This window comes from Lepisma saccharinum, chromosome 5, assembly GCF_977018435.1.
Source record: "Lepisma saccharinum chromosome 5, izLepSacc3.1, whole genome shotgun sequence".
NCBI lineage: Eukaryota > Metazoa > Arthropoda > Insecta > Zygentoma > Lepismatidae > Lepisma > Lepisma saccharinum.
The window spans coordinates 14,667,933-14,686,254 of NC_139233.1; the positions used below are offsets into that span (position 1 = coordinate 14,667,933).

Genomic DNA, 18,322 nt, shown 5'->3' on the forward strand with positions numbered 1-18,322 from the left:
TGCAATCACAATGCATGGACCCTCTTCTTAAAATTGATTCTGAACTCAAATTGCTGCTTCAAAAATATACTGATCTGGCAATATTAGATAATTTTCAAAGTTTAGAAGAAGCTGTAGCAGCTCTTCAAGCCAAATTTAAGACCCAGGCCACCAATTCCGAGCAATTGAAACAGCAATTGGAAGAGCAGATAAATAATGTCCAGACACAGCTCCAAACAATTGTCAAAAGCATAAAATCACAAGAAGATTTTGATCTAGTGATTTCCACTCTAAAAGAACAGATTCAATCACTCCAAATACCTAATCTGGACCCCTTGAACAATGCCATAGCCGAGGTTAAAGAAAAAATTGAGACACTTGAAAATTTTATGAACAATTTGCCATCTTCTGATGCTTTGAGTGCAATAACTCGGAGTGTAGCAAATATTAAGCTGCAACTTGAAACATATGAAGATTTTGGAAAAATTCAAAGTTCCATAACCCATCTTGAAGGTACAATAGCAGCAGTGCAAAGTGATTTGGCAAATGTACTAGAATCCCGCCTGCCTGGTATTGTAGACACACTTGTCAGTGTCCAGCAACAGATCACAAAGCTTGAAAACCTCAACACTGAATCTGAACTATCTCATTTTCATCATTTGATCGATGATATCCAAACAAAACTTGAAATTTTACAACAATCCACACCCTCTCAGGCAGATATAGCCCTGCTCCAAAATGCTATGCAAAATGTGGCTGATGCTTCTGAATTAAACAATGTGAAATTGGCACTTGAATCTTTGCAAAATACAGTATCAAATCTTCCTACATCACAGGAACTTAAAAATATTAAGAGAGCAGTGAATCGCATATTGAAATCAGAAGATATCAAGAATATCCAGACAGAGATCAAACAACTTACTCAGACAGTTGCCACTCTACCAACCAATCAACATATTAATGAACTGCATGCCCTGTTTGAGGATATCAGAAGACAGGTCCATGATCTTACTGCTCAAAATTCAAAATTGGCAGTTGTTGAAAATTTGCAACAAATTGTAGCTAATATCAAGCAACAGCTAGGAACCATGGAATCCAATCAAGCAAATGCTTTGTCTGTTTTTGCCACCCAGCTTCAAGAAATTGTGCAACAATACAAAAAACTTGTCGTGGACATAAAGATCAAGCCAGGCCATGATGATGTTGTTAGGACCATCAATGAGCACCTTGAATCTGTAACAAGCAGATTGCTCACAGCAGAAAAGGAAATAACAGGCATAATCGAGAATCCAAAACATTCAGTAATTCTTGAATTGTACAGCATCCCCAACAAAGAATATGATTCACCATTTACACCAGGTGGCAAAATATATATGCTGTCCCCTGTACAATTTTATTACCAGTTTTTTGTTGGGGGCACATTGAGACCAATCAAGATCAAATATTGGCATCAACCACAGGCACACCACTACCCTACCTTATCAATAACAAATGCTGAGAACAAAGTGAAAATCACCAGTGTAGAGTTAGAGGATTTTACAGACCCCAATACATTAGAAACAGCCTATACTGAAGATGATGGCTCTCTGGAATTTAAAATACAAATAGGGGACAAATTATATTTAGAAAATCCTGCAGTCTCAGCTGCTGAACACCCTATAGTTGCAATATTTTTGTTTACATATTATGTCTAGACAAATTATTGTTGATGAATTACACAGACAAGCCCGACATAATTATAAGAGACTGCCAGTAGTCACAAAGGGCATAGATGATTTATGGCAAAGCGACTTGATTGAGTTGTCAAGTGGACAGTTGAAAAACTTAGACAAAATCAACAAGGGCTACAAGTATCTACTCACTGTGATAGACACATTTTCAAAATTTGCCTGGGCTGTGCCACTCAAATCCAAGACTGGAACATGTGTTACAGAAGCCTTCAGGACAATCATCAATCAGAGTGGAAGATCACCGCGCTATTTGCAAACAGATAATGGCAAAGAATTTTATAATTCAGTGTTTCAACAATTTATTAAAAGCCAGGCAATAAAACATTACTCGAGTTACAGTGATCTCAAGGCCTCAATTGTAGAGAGATTCAACAGAACCTTAAAAAATCTTATGTATAAACAATTTACACTTCAAGGTAATTATAAATGGCTTAATATTCTTCCAGAACTTCTACATAAATATAACAACTCTGTCCATTCCACAATCAACATGAAACCCTCCGAAGTAACTTCATCTGATGAGCAAAAATTGATCAGGACTGTTTATTATCCTAGATACCAGCCAACAACAAGAAAGGCCAAATACAAGGTGGGTGATCAAGTAAGAATTAGCAAATATAAGGACTTATTCAAGAGAGGCTTTACGAGAAACTGGAGCACTGAATTGTTTACAGTGGTTCAAGTTAAACCCGGAACCCTTAACACATATATAATAAAGGATCATCGAGGAGAAATTCTCAAAGGCAGGTTCTATGAACAAGAACTCAGCAAAACTAAACAGCCTGACACATATCTCATAGAAAAAATCATCCGCAGAAAAGGCAACAAGTTATTTGTTAAATGGCTGGGTCATCCGGAAAACAGCTGGATCGATGCAAACAAAATTATAATAATATGAGCACCTGGGATGTTATAAAAAGGCTGCCAGAACCTGAACAACAGAATAAGAGAAATGGCAAATTGCTACCTGATAATATTAGGTGTCTTATTGTTGGGCCATCTGCTTGTGGTAAAACTACACTAATGGTTGATAATTTTTTATTGGCACCCAACTGGTTAGACTGGAAAAACAGGCACTTGTATGTCTTTTCTAAGAGCTTGGAACAATTAAAATATCAGCGGCTGATGAAGCTATATGATGGACTGGATATTGCTACTTTTGTACCAGATGTTAAGCCACTTCATGAATGTCTCGATAATTCTGTTGTTGTGTTTGATGACATTATACTGGATAATCAAAACAAGGTTAGAAATTTCTTTACACAGGGGCGGCACAAAAATATTGATTGCTTCTACCTGGCACAGACTTTTTCTAAAATTCCGAAGCAACTGATCCGAGACAACAGCAATTGTATATGTGTGTTTCATCAAGATCATACCAACCTCAAACACATACATGATGAATATGTAGGAGGGGACTTGAGCTACAATGATTTTTCCAAGTTTTGCAGTAGGTGCTGGAATCAAGACAGTTATGGGTTTGTTACAATTGATATGACAAGAACACCTAATACTGGAAAATACAGAAATAAAATCAACGATTTTCTAGACGTTGAGACATAAATAAATAACCATGAAAAGGCCAATCATTGATGATCTTAAATTAAGAGATTATCTTGTAAAAAGATTTAAGGGATGGAAATCAGAGAACCGGGGAATTTATGAAAAACACAAACAAACAGAACAGCCTGTAATTGATGCTATTAATAATTTAGGTAAGAATATCAAAACTGTTACAGAGCAAAATCAAGATTTGATCACAGAGCTTGTGCCTGTAGCTGCAAGGAACATATTAGATTATCCAATCACCCCACTTTCCAGTATTCATACACCTAGTCCTGTTGCTCCTAGAAGAATTGAAGCAACTCAGGATCCTATTGAATTGGGTCTTCTTGCTCAAAAATATTTAACCACACCTAAAGACAATAAAGATGAGGTCTTTGGCTTATATGCTGACACAGAGCTTGATGGTAGCATCATACATAGAATTGGCAATTTCAGAGTAACATTTATGGGAGATGATCTCATTGTTTATTCAGAATCTCGTCTCGGAGAAAAAGGTGCTTTTGTTAAATATCCCGGTACACCTGGGTTGTGGGAACTGATGACTAGGAAAAGGCCTGGAAGCTATACAGATCAAGATTATGATTATTACAAAGAAATATTAATAAAATCAGATGCTCTATACCAGAACAATGATCCCACACAAAAAAGAGTCAAGTCTAGCAGTGGAGCAAAATACAACAATTTAATCAAGCCCATATGGTCACAAATCAAGACTGGCAGTGGAATCAAACAATACAACACCCTGCCTAAAGAATTTGTGTGGGTTGATGATGTTGTCAGGAAACTTGTAGATAGGTTATTGGTGATAGCTGGGGAGGAAAATGCTGGGAACCACAATTTTTACAATGAAAAGGTTGGAATTATGGACATGATAAGCACCAAATTGTCTAATTTTATAGTGAATGACACTAAGGGGATTGGATATCTTATAAAAATTATTAATACTCTACCACCTAAATTTTGGAATATTTCTGAGGGTCGGGGGCTGGTTAATGACATTATAAACAAGCTGCCATTTGAACTACACATTCCAGGCTATCAGTATTGTGGTCCAGGCACAAAATTGGATCATAGATTAAACAGAGGTGATCCTGGTGTAAATCCCCTAGATGCTGCTTGTAGAGACCATGACATAGCATACAACACACATTCTGATCTTGACAAGAGACATGTTGCAGACAAGAAATTAGAAGAGGCTGCATTTGGTAGATTTGTAAGCAAAGATGCTTCTTTAAGTGAAAAAATAGCAGCATTGGGAACCACCATAGCTATGAGCACCAAACAAAAACTGGGGTGGGGGCTGTGAATATGTGTATAATAAACCTACAATGAAGGCCAAGGGTGTTATGTATCAAATACCTTATGCAGGTCTCAAATCTCTTAAAACTATTGATAGCCTCTTGACCAAAAAGCAGCGCAAGAAAAAAAGCTCTTGTCTTGCAAAGGGACATGGTATGAAATTGTTGCTTAGTACCCCCCAATTAAAAAAATTACAGCAATCTAGAAAAAAATCACATGTAGGGGGATTTATATTTACCATCCCTGCCATCTTAGCTGCTCTCGGGGCTGTTGGGAGCTTGGCTGGGGGATCAGCTGCCATAGCAAAAACAGTAATAGATGCCAAGAAAAATAAGGCAGAATTAGATGAGCAGAGGCGCCATAACCTGGCAATGGAGAAACAAGGCAAAGGTGTTAAGAGAGCCATGAATAAGTTTAAAAAAAACAAGAGCCGCTTACAAACCAAGATATTGAAGCTTTAATCAAGCCACTGGGCATCAAACATTTTAGAGGTGTGTACATGTCTGATTCTTTGCCAGAACAACCACTCAACAAAGAGTGTGGCATTGTTAATTTGGATGAGTATAAAAATCAGGGCACTCACTGGATCTGTTATCTTAAATATTTAAACAATGAGGCATTTGTGTTTGATTCATTTGGAGGTGTTCCACCTGAAAATTTAGTAAAATATCTAAAATCAGCTAATCTTTATTACAATAATGCCCGTGTTCAAAATTTCAAAGATGTTAATTGTGGACATTTGTGTTTATCTGTTCTTAGATATATGTCTCAAATAAATAAACCATCAATTGAAAATTTTCAAAAAGCCTTGTGGTATTTAAAACATCATGGGGGTATTCCATCTCACCAGCCAAAATTCAATATTGAAACTCAAATTGCATGATGACATAGTGTATCCCAAAACAATAGCTCTCAGAGCATTTTACGGCATGTACTTGATCCCTAATATTACACACCACAACAACAAAATTGCAGTAGGGGATCAAAAAATTGTCATCACTCCAGGGCAATATAATCTGTCCACTCTAAATGCTCAATTACCCAGAGGTATAGTGTTAAGTCAAAATTCTGTCACTCACAGAGTAGAGATTGTATCTGCTACAGAAACAGTGGATCTGGGTACTATAGGAGAGCTGTTAGGATTTGAGAACAACACAAAACTTGAAGCAGCCATCAAACACACTGCTATGAATATACCTAAATTCTTAGCCATAGAGACTCTGAATATTCACTGTAATGTGGCTGAGGGTATGATCACCAAATCAAATGGCATAGGCACTCACAAACAAACCGGCATCATTGCAACATTCAAACCTAATTCCGAATTTATGGAGCCAATCATCTACACTCCATCCCCAACATTATATTTTCCTGTGTGTCATAATAGAATAGATTACATTGAATTGATGGTCACTAATGAAAAAGAAGAATTAGTTGATTTTGCTGGAGCCACAACAACTGCAATCATAGAGATTAACATTTAAATAAAAATACATACAATGGAAAATATTGAGAGTTATGAGCTACAATCATTCCCCCCAAACAGGAGGACATTTGCAAATTTAAATCAACCCAACACAGAGATTGAGGTTGATCTTGATGTAGGGGATGGCTTTATACACCCCCACAGAGCAGATCTATACATCAAATTTGATGTTGTAAAGCTCGATGGAACAGATTATCCGGCAAATTCAAATATAAGATTGGTTGATAATTTTGTGCCGCATCTATTCTCTGAAATTGAGATCAGAAAGCATGGCGTTGTTATAAACAGAGTGGATTATCCCGGCATTACCTCCACAGCTTTGGCCACACTAAAATTATCCAAAACCGAGGCACCATACTACAAAATAGGTGGATTTGAAGCTGGTGATAAAATTATATCTAAAAGCCACACAGTGCTGTTTCCAATGCGCCTGTTGCCAGGATTCTTCTCGGATTACAAAGATATTATGTGGAAGGGCGGGTTAAGAATTACATTTAGAAGAGCTGCCAATGATAACAATGCTTTGATGAGGTACAGCACATTAAACTCTACAGGAGAAGCTCTGCCTAATACCTTACCAGATGCAGGCAGATGCATTATTCAGACTATGGAGTTAAGAATCCCTGTTGTTGAGTATGAAGCCAGTTATGCTCTTAAACACAAAGCAGATATAATAAAAAATCCACAGATTCCTCTGCAATTTTATACATATCAATGTGTACAGAAGCCCGCAACTGGTTCTTATTATGAGTTTGATGCTACAAATTCATTCTCCAGTATACAATATGACATGCCTGATTTTGTGGTGGTTCTGTTTCAGACTGGAAGACACAATAATCAGGAAAAAAATTCAAGTAGATTTGATAACTGCAACATCAAGAACATATATCTTAAAAATGGCAGAAATGAGGTATTCCCTAGAGAAAATTATAATTTAGACATTTCCAAGGATGATTTTCTTAAATTATATGAAGCATTTTCGGCATTCAAACGTGTTACTACAGGCAATACTGACATGTATTACACACCAGATGAATTCAAAGCACAGAGACCCATGTTTGTCATCAACACTTCAAAAAGAAAACAAGTTGTGGTTAATGACAGGACAAACATTAAAATTATCTGTGAATTCCATGAGGCATTACCTGATGACACCATTTGTAGTGTTATTCTCATAGGAGAAAAATCGTATGTTTATGATGTAAGAAATGAGAGAGTCACGGAGCAATTCTAGAGGGTCTCTGCATATTGCATTGTCTTAGTACTAGATACGCAAGATGAGCCTGGTGTCCAATTGAACTTAAACCGGAAGTAGGCAAACCGGAAGTGGACCGGAAGTAGACCGGAAGTGGACCGGAAGTGGACCGGAAGTAGACCGGAAGTAGACCGGAAGTAAATATGTGTGGGTAGGTGTGGGTGGGTGTAGGTGTGTATGGGTATGGGTGGCCTAGTTTTAAGTCTCACAGAAGTGCCTTTTGTAAGTGTAGACAAATTAATCTGAGAGGGAGCTCTTCCCTTCCGAAAAAACTCTTCCTTTCCGGAAGAGCTCTTCCTTTCCGAAAAATATTTGAGGGCATTTTCACAAAAATCTTGGATTAGACAGGGTACTTACACTAGAGCAAAAAGCTCATATGCTCATGTTGAGCTTGTTTTAAGTGTAGCAAATCTGCTGGAGGGGAACTCTTCCTTTCCGGCACTGTCCGTAGCATAAATACCACTACTAAAGTGGTACAGAAAGCAAATCAATCAAAACCTCTTTTTAAATTATTTTCCAACTGTGAATTTTTTTAATAAAAATTGTAAGTAAATTACTTTTGTTACCTCGGGTGTTCCCAATGCTTCTGTATTACTTTTGATCATAAAATCATGGAAGTAACTTACATAGGGAAAACTCACGTGGTAGGTCAACAGCCCCCCCCCCTTTCTTTTGTAATGTATGTTCCGACATGCTACTAATGCCTGAAACAGTAATGAATGATAATTTTTGTAAATCGTAACTGCACATGTGTATAAAAATGCATTGATGTGTTTTTTTTAGTTTACGTGAATGATAAAATACGTGTGTGACAATCAGGGAATAAATTGGTTCTTATTTTATATTGATGGTGATAATTTTTGTAACTATTATATAGTATATAAACAACAAAGTAAGCAGTGATTCAATAACAAAGTGATTTCTTGAATATTAGTGATAGAAAAGATATGTAGGCCTCTGAACTCTATTAAGAACTTGAGATGCTGCTGACCTCCTGGCAGAGTGGTTAGCACAAAACGCTACGACGCCAGGGTCCTGGGTTCGAATCCCGGCATGGGCAAGGGTGTTCTTGATGAGTGTCCCTTCATCAATTTCATCACTTATTCTCATCTTCGCGATGCCAAAAGTGATAGATAAGCGAAGTAAATTAAACCAAATCAATCAATCAATCAATTTTCAATGTAAGTACCATTTATAAAGCATTTTTCATTTGAAACTGTTGAGTTTCCTTATTAATATACATTTTTAGAATAAATTCACAAGAGGTTTTATTTTAAGTTTTTTTTTTAACGGTGAAGAAATCTGCAAAATTCTTTGAAAGGAAGTTCTACTTAAGACATCTTCATTGAAAAATCATCTTCAAAGACTGCTGCTAACTGGGTTAGCGCGACAATGCCATCACTCTGAAATCACTCATTATGTAACGTGTTAATTTATTTTTCTCTTCGAATCGTTGAAACATTCCAGTTCTTTTAGTCAAAGGTTGGTGTCCAAACGAAAAGGTCGCAAGGGTTTATCTTCGAGCACATCACAAATCCATGTCCAAGGATTATTATTCCCAGGATGGGTCAAGGGCGTTGGGTGGAGTACTTGGAGTGGCACAGGAAGTGCCCGGCCGAAGGTTTCACACTCTCTCACTCCCACCAATGACGTCACTCCATGGATCAGAAAAAAGTTATCATTGAACCGAGACAGCAGGAAGAAACATCAGTATCAGTGCCAAATCTTACATCGTGAATGTTCTTAAGATGAAGTTTTTCGTAATTCGAAGAAACGTTCAAGTTGTATGTACGAGGTAGATTCAAAATGTTCCCGAAATAGTGTGATATTAATTGAAATGAGATACTAAACTTTCTGCAATGATTGCTGGCTGTTAACCTTGGATTCTGCATGTTCATCTCGCACAGTGTGGAGAGAAATTTCCTTTTGTCTCGTATTTGGTTTTTGGATGTCGTTTCTTTATACAGACAAATCGTAACGAAAAAAAAGCGAATGATGATTATACCTGTAATGCTGCAGATTTTGTAAGTTATATTTTTTTAGTTTTGTTTGCACCCGGTTGTAGTGTCAAAGTATGTGGAAGAAGTATTAGACATGATTGGCCATTAAAGGCATCCTTGATAGCTCTCTCATGCCATTGGATGTCGTGGCCCTATTGTAGATGGAATGGAAGAAAGAACAAACACAAGTAGTTCCGATGAAAAGATTCTCTCGGGCTATCGACCAGGTGAGTTGTGGAAAGGATTCCAAGCTTTCGAGAGCTAACGTCATTCTCATCTTCAGGGTAGGAGATGACTTCTTTTCATCATTCGTCGGCAGGAAAGCTTCAAGACTTGCTACAAGTAGTTCCGTTTGTCAGCCTCAAATGTTTTTTGAGCAATGAACATTCATTTGAAAATTTGAGAAAGGTTATCGATATTGACGAGAAGGTTTATTTTCTTTCATATGACCCGGAAACAAAATGCCAGCTGTCGGAATGGTCATCAGCAAGACACAAAGCATAATTCAGCAGGACGGAAAAGACAAGTTTTAAATCTAGGGCTGTGCCGATACCACCTTGAACGGATACCGATACTGATCTCACCGATACCCACCGATTCCGATACCGATACTTGAAAATTGCAACAATTAATATTTGCTCAAAATATTGATCATTATTGTTGTATAAATATTCTTCTTCAATTTTATGCATCAATTTACCAAGAAATTCGATTTAGAATATTCATAAATTAAATCAGAATATGAAAATAGATGTTATGTAATCACAAAATATAGTTTTGCGTGCAAAATTGGTGCAAAGTAAAAAGAAAGTTGGAATTTTTCACGATAATTAGACTCCGCGAAAGTGTCACGGTAGATGAATTCCAACCGATACGCTTCCTGCTTATATTATGTTAAGTCAGCAGATGAGAAGTAATAATTATAAGTAATCTCGTAATTACCGTATTAGAGACCTAAGAAGGTAAAATAAAATGATCTCACTGATAACAAAGTTATATTATGGTAAGAACTATAAATCCGATTCTCTCAAATATCAATAATATCTCTTTAACAACCTTGCCTCTTGTTTCTTAAACATATTTATATTTGCAGATATCTACTGATAAAGAATCAGTATGTGACTTGCCCTTTGTAACGTTGGTGAAATCTAATTCAAGTACATTATTTCATTTCAAGAAAACATATTGTTTATCAGTATAACGAATCATTGTGTTTCTTCGCCAATCAAATCAAAGCAGATTTTGTATATTTTGTATATATTAAACACTCAGTTTCCCTAAACTGAAGAAAAATATCACGTGTCTCTTAATCTAACAATATTTGAAACTATATTTTTATTAACTTGCATTTTAATTTGATTTTTCAATTACATCTCGTATAAATAATCACTTTGGTAGATTTGCTACCGTTTCGTAAAATGTCTACCCTGTTGCGTAAACATTAAAAAGGTCAGTTTGTTTCATACGAAGACTGTGGAAGTAAATGTTCATTTTTCCTGGATCTTATAAAAGACAATAATGTATTATTGTATTTTAATAATACATTTCGAAATTACAATTCTTCGTTATGTAACTTACTTATGAATTAATTAATAATAATAATAATAATCTACTTTTTTGGCACATCAACAATAGTATGTATTATGCAAGTTCGTCACGAATGGAAGTATTCGCATTTGCTTAACATGTGTTTTCTTATTTGCAGTTAATCGTCTGAACTTGCGCTCCAACTTTACGAATGGAAGGCGTGGTCTGCTCTAAGGTAAGTGGATATCAAACAAAAACAATGTCTCTGAGTAATATATCAAATAAGTTGTTAACTTGCACACGCTTCATTTCTAGCAATGCAGATTTACTGCTGTTAAACACTGGGTCATTAGACGATACTTCCATTTAATCTTTGGCAAGTAGTATAAACAAGCTCAGTGTTGCTCGATCAAGCCGAATAATTATCGAATAGACTATAACAAGTTGGAGCATCGTTTATTCTGCGATATGCTCAAAGCGTACTAATCAGACCGATTTACGTACCCACAAATTTATTGATTATCATGGTATCTGTATATTACCAAGATGTGGCAATTCATCACCATCAAATGCGAAAATGCCTTATTTATGTTAAAAATCATGAGTATATAAATCATATAGAGCTTCCGCGTAGCAAAATGGTTAGCACTCTTGCCATTGTGCAGGTTCAGCAGGTTCGATCCTGCTGAGAGCTACATCCCATGCGGCACAAATCTCAAGCGATATGTATTGCACGCCCATGGGGATATCTCGTCTTGGATATCCAGAGAATCTCCACCTATTCAAAAACTGACATGAATGTTTCGATATTGGAAAGATTCATGCAGTTTGTTAAGACTCAAATTCTGCGATGCAGTATTAAATCATGACTCGAAAATATCACCCCAAGGACTAGCGCCGTTTATTGGCGTCCGAAACATATCCAAAAGTGATCCACAAAATATTCGAAACATGTCCAAAATTGATCCACAGAATATCCAAAACATTTCGTTCCTGTATACCGTATGGATGTCCTCTGGACGGACATACGGATATCCGGTGGATATCTAATGGATGTCTACTAGATATTTCTGGATATCTGTTGGATATCCAGAACTTCGGCGCGAATATCTAAAAGACATACATTAGATGCAATAGTAGCGGACTCCTCTCTGGAAAGCCATAAAACAGCAACGATGGGACTCGATGAGCTGAAATTGCATAACTCATTGAAAAACCATTTGGTAACATTGGCCCAAAGTCCTGTGCGCAAGGGAGCTTAGTTATTTCCATAAATACATAATCTAATTAATATAATAACATCCCTACCACTGCTAGGGTTCAGCGAGTATTGTCATAGTTATTGGCGTATAGGTTATACGTAACACTAGCTGCACATAGTCGAAGGTGGAGCCAAGCTTTACATACTGTCACGTTCTGGAGCTGGAAACAAAACACAGTCGAATTCCGCGGAATGTGGTCCAGCGAGTAGCAGAAGCAAAAAACCTTCCCACCTGTGGTCCGCTTAATGAATCATGACCCCGGTGTTGGTTTGCGAGGAACTTACTTTTCCAGTTGGTGCACCTATTGTTACGGGTATCATGAACACCACCACCACCACAAAGAAAAAAGTCTACACACATGATGAAGACGGTGATTATTACTGTTGTTGCTGCTTCCTGAATGTCGTTCGAAAAGAGACCTCAGATCGGCACATAATGTTGAACATTTCGATATAAGGCAGAAGTTCTAACAATATTTTTGTCACGAAATGAACATTTCGCAATAGTGGATTATTTCTTAGAAGAGTTTTACTTCCACAAGGTACACATCTTATTGAAAACACTTCTTAATTTTGCAGATGTGCAGAATTGCAAACATTTTCAACTTTTTTCTTCACAAGGAGAAGAACGTAAATGTCAAATTCAAGTTCAGTAATATTGCTGATTTTTTTAGATGTGGCACAACGACATTTGAAATGCTGCTTCATGCAAATGGCCATTTCAAAGTAATGACTGTTCCCAGTATTGCTGCAGACACCTACAATAGCCAATTAACTTCATTGATTTTTCAGTGTAGGTGCATTCATTCCACGAAAAGTAGTCTTACTCCATGTAAATAACAATGGAAAGTATTATTGATTTAATTTTATTAAGGTTTAAATGTAAATGCATATAAATTGCGTATTTCACCCAAAAATAATTATTAACCCCCCCCCCCAACTAGCAGAATTTTCGCAAAGCATCCCCCTACTCCAGCTTTCTCATTGTCACAATGCTAAACCATAGTAGCATCCCCCAGCTAACTCCAAGGCTAGTCCAAACATACTCACCCCCTGCCGGGGGAAGAGGGGATGACAACTACCTTCCCAACCACCTTCAAAGCACTGGGCATAGAAACGAAATAAACAATTTATGGAAGAAATGTGTTAAGTAAATTTGATTTCCAATCAAAAATGATTAATTATTTATACAGCATTCCTTTTATTAAAAACACAATCATAGATCGAGGAAGAAGACCACCATTTGAATGTGGATTTAATCCATAATTATCAACTTGAATTTCATTTTATGAAATTAGTTTCATACAAGAGATCTGCAATATAACATCCCCAAAAATGAAGATTCTGTTTTAGAAGCGGAAATTACGGGGCTGCTATAAGTCCCGGATTTTTCGGGCCAGTCCCGGAATGGTATCACTTGTCCCGGTGTCTCGAAGAAAGTTCTCGGGACACGCTAATGTCCCGGAATGGGGTGGGAAAGCACAAATGATTAAGACCACCCTTTCGAAACTATACACAAATCTATTAAGTAAGGTACAAAATGGTTTTCTGAAAATTCTTTTTGCCGTGAGTTTTTGTGACTTTTGTTGCAAAAACGCGTCTTCTATATGTCAAAGACTTACCTAGTATTAATAAAATTAAATAATGAAAATATACTTGTTTAACATTTGTTATATTTCTTCTGAACTTATTGGAAAGCAAGGATTATATTGGGATTATACTCTTTGAAGAGCAGTGCCAAAGAATTATGCTTATACGCTACTATTCATTTTTATGGTAACATGCATAAAATATTAATCAGAAACTTTACTTTTGGCCTACTGTATCTAATATCCTTTTTTGTTATTCAATAAATATTCAATTCTTCATTTATTTGACATTAATTTATTTGCTGCCAGGGCACTTGTAAATTATGCTGATCTTAACTAGGCGTAAGATAGATAATGAATATGTTTATTCTTATGCAGTCTTTTTACCTATTCGTGTAATAATTTATATATTTTAATTAGTATTTATGTAATTTAACATAATTATTTGAAGTTAAACATTATTATTATCCCTGAGACCCTGGGTTCGAACCCCCTCCGAAATATATTTCTAGATACATGCCTGTTCAAGGTGAGTTTTCCTCTGTGCCCTTGAAAATCATTTCTGAAATACCTTATCATCTTTGGAACCCTACGGTATTTTCAGTGTATGCTGTACAATCATGGAAAAAGTACTTCCCCCATGGAGCTTTTAATAAGGTACCAATAGCCTTATGGCAGAAGCATTTCTTTCCACGACAGCATATACATTCTATTTTGCTGGTTCCATGTCCCCCTTCCCTCCCTCTCCCCAACGGGCTTCCGGTCATTGGCGTCCCGAATTTTCACTTATGAAATATAGCAACCCTAAGAAATTAGTTACATTTGATGCAATGTAAGGTTCCGATTAGGCAACCGTTATGACTTCAGATGTTATGAAAATTTCTGTCACAGAACTGCGTCATTGAAGCAATCGGAAGTTGTTTCTTTCCCCCTTAACATCTGAGCGACCATTTGTGTGCGAGTGTGGTGTGTTGTGTAAGTTGAGTTCATAGAATACGTGGCACGTTTATGTGACTTAACCTCCCTAATTGGAACACAATTTCGAAAAGTCCTGAAGCCACAACACGGAAGAAAGATTTTTCTCGCCCAAGTTGCCGAGCTCTACACGTTCAAGCAGAAAGCTTGCTTCCCGTAAGTAAGTCATTGGTCGCAAGTTTTGTTTTTGTCTTGCGAACCACTAACAACGTATGTACGCATCTTCGTAACTGAATCACAAAACAACAACAATTCTGAAGAAAGAAAAGCACTTTGGAATTAGTTCTGCGTATGAGGCATCCTTAGGTAGACATTTACATTAAAATTACACAGCACAAATGTTTTTGACTTAATTCGATCCATGATATTATTAGAGGAAAGTCACAAAAACCGACATACCGTTTTGTTTTTTAACATTAACTCAGAGTAGAGAAGGAATTTTTCCGAAGTAGAATTACATCAATGTGAGCATCAATTCCATGCCCAAGTATAAGCTGTGTAACAAGATCTATTAAAACAAAATTTTGTTTCAAAAAATAGTTTTTTCACGAAAGGTACAATCATGCCATCTGAGAAAATGGGTTCCTAAACCGACATACTGTTTAAATAAGGAATTAAATTACAAAGCAACACAAACGATTGTATGTGATAATATTTTAGTGGCTTCTATTAGAGAATAAAGAAGCAATTGCTTTCATCAACATGAAAGGAAATGTAATTTCTCTGGCCGATTTAGTCCTCAATGGCAACACAAATAAAGTCATTTTCAGAAATCACAGAGTACATGTCATGTTCTGCACATGCAGATTGAACATGAGACTAAAGATTGCACATGCATGATACACATTCACCACTGGCATCATCATAATAAAGTCCATAAAAAAAATACATTCAGCATCTAGGACATCTTCATCTGGCTCAACGGTTTAGGGAATCCAATTATTGACGTATGCCGGTTTAGGGAACGACGCCATCAACAACAATAACCTCAAAAATCTACAAGTACCACATCTTCACAACTAAAAGACTATCTATCTACAATAACGTGATTAAAACTATAAAACTTTACTCATTCTTCTTCCAGTATGAATAACATAGCACTATGGACAGGCAAACAAAAGTATTGAAATCACCTCAAAACTTCTCCCTTCACAATGAAAACTGTAACGATTCACGAGCACTTGTTTTGCTGGTCGCACAATATTTTGAGAGCCTAGAGAATAAAGTTACCCTGTTACCGCGAAGTGGCAGGACTTTTCGGCTGTGAAATATGGGTGTGTTGGTTTAGGAGCCCTTTATCAGTTTTGGTGACTTTCTTCTATTATCGATTTTGTTGTGTTGATACAAATAAACTGATGAGAAACACATTTTCATGATGTAATAACCCAGATAATTTTTACTTGACAATAATTTAGAAGACATAACAACTTTTTTTTCAATTAAATGATGATGAATATACATGAAAATTACTAAAGCTTCTGTAATTGCACATAATCGAAGTTGTGTCAAATTTTGGTGGGACAGATATGCTGAAATCAAAATTATGTTAATAAACTTCATTATATTCGCATTCATTGTTATTGATGTATTTTCATACAATTTGTTACATCACCGCAGAAATTCAAAGCATCGCGAATATATTTACAAGTTTACAAATTTCTAGAACTTTCGTAATTCTGAAAATGCATTCTAAGACTTAATTTACACAATGTGAGCTATGAAACTTTGAATTCATAGAATATATTGTAAATTCGAATATATATTGTTTCTGAATTCTATTTTCAGTTTTATTTAAACGATAGTCAAAAAAGAATGCTACGTGCGGCTTATAAGTGAGACGAATAATGAGAAATTTGGTTAGCTTTTTGACAACTTTGGGTTCTGTTGGAAAGAGATAAAATATGCCCGTCCACCTCTGAATTTGCAGAGGGGAACACCTACATGTTTCATTTTATTTTCTCGACAGAATTAACATTAGTGACAGGTAATGATATAGATGTGTTCAGAAGCTTTGTCATGGGTATTACAATATTAACACTACATTTTCAAACAAATTTTCAGTAAAAATTAAACATGATTATTTCTTCTATATGTCATATTTCATATTCTGATGGAGCCAGCTGGACAAAAATGTAAGAAGAAAAATATATTCCCAATATATTGCTATTTGCAGATAGCAATCTTATCAGTGCATACTATACAAAGATTTGTTACCACAAAGAAGAATTACAAGACTTTCAAGTAATCTTTCTTGAATTGAACGTAACGTTCATAATCATATCATATTGATATTGGTATTCATTTTCGGTACACCGGAAAAAGTGGCATAAGTTGTAGAACCAACAAAACAAGGTAAAGACACAGAATAAGTACAGAATACAGTACGGTGTATGTATGTTACCAGTGAATCGTCTGTTCTGTTAGAGGAGTGGTCAGTGTAGCACATTACTCTAGGTTTGAATCCATCCTTTGTAAGAAACTTATCTTTGTTTTCATCAATTTACCATGACTGTCATCATCGCGATAAGAATTGATAGAAAAGAGACGAAAACTAACCACAATGCAAGAAGAAAGAAAAAGTGCCAAGAAAATAGTTTTAACAATATTAACATTTAAAACGATAAAACCATGGGTGTAACTAATTGTTTGCACAGTTGCATAAATTTGAAACAACAGAAAATACAACACACAAATGATTGTCTTACTTTGGTATATTACGCAGAAAGAATCTAATTTGTAATTTTATTTAGCCTGATAGAGCAGAGTAATTCCAAGTTCAACTAAGATGATATAATATTTTACATTTAGAGTGCAATATTTAGCATATTCCTCCTTCACCGGGAAAAAAATATCAGTTGAATCATAATTTGGTATGACTGATATTAGTATTTTTGGTGTGGAAAATTATTCGCCTATAGTGAGAAACTCATTTGTATGTTTAATTAATGCAGAACGTGAAAATGTGAGAATTTATGAAGATATTTACTTTTGGAAAATAAACTGCTATAGTCAACAGTTTTGGTACAATTGCACATTTCATTTTTAGTTACAAGCTCTTGGCAACAGGGCAAGTCATCATTATCAGTAATTAAAAGGAGAAAAAAAATCGGTTACGTAAAGTATGGTAAAGAGAAGATTGGCACAACAACAAAACATGTTACTGAAGGCCAGTAACAGGGGCGGCGCCAGAAAATTTTGACCGGGTGGGCAGGATCCACATATTGATAACTTAGGGTGGGCAGCCTAATATATGTTTCACAAACATGCATTCTCTCTCTCCTATCGATCTCTTCTCCCCATCTCTCCAGATTTCCTCTGTATTTCTTTCCCCATTTATTTTCGCTGGTGTATGTTTTCTTATTTATTCTTTGCATACCTTTCATTCTATCTCACTGTCCATGCTTTCAACTGTTCACTGTGTACTTCGCTTTGTATACACTGCAAAACAAAAAAAAAGTGTGTTTGGGGTGAGTTTCGCTCTTTGGAGGCTTCGAAGGTCAGAATCCTCGGAATCCTCACCCTTTTGAGTGAGTTGAGTGGATGTCCCTTCAAGTTAAGAAGGAATTCTGCACATACTTGGAGACGCAAATAAAACGTACTTTATTAGGTGAACTTAGCAAATAACAGTATGACTGTACTGTTTAATTCATGTGAA

General features: G+C 36.1%; 1 protein-coding gene across 2 annotated transcripts in view; it reads left to right on the top strand.

Moving 5' to 3' along the window:
- Positions 1-18,322, top strand: part of klu (zinc finger protein klumpfuss) — a 200,787-nt gene that overhangs the window by 44,359 nt on the left and 138,106 nt on the right. The window contains exons 1-2 of one of the 2 annotated variants that reach the window (XM_083122194.1): positions 9,486-9,542; positions 11,021-11,077. The gene's annotated coding sequence lies outside the window, so the exon portion shown is untranslated. Of the gene's footprint in view, positions 1-9,485; positions 9,543-11,020; positions 11,078-18,322 lie in introns of those variants that run through there. The other variant, XM_083122192.1, reaches the window with a different exon arrangement.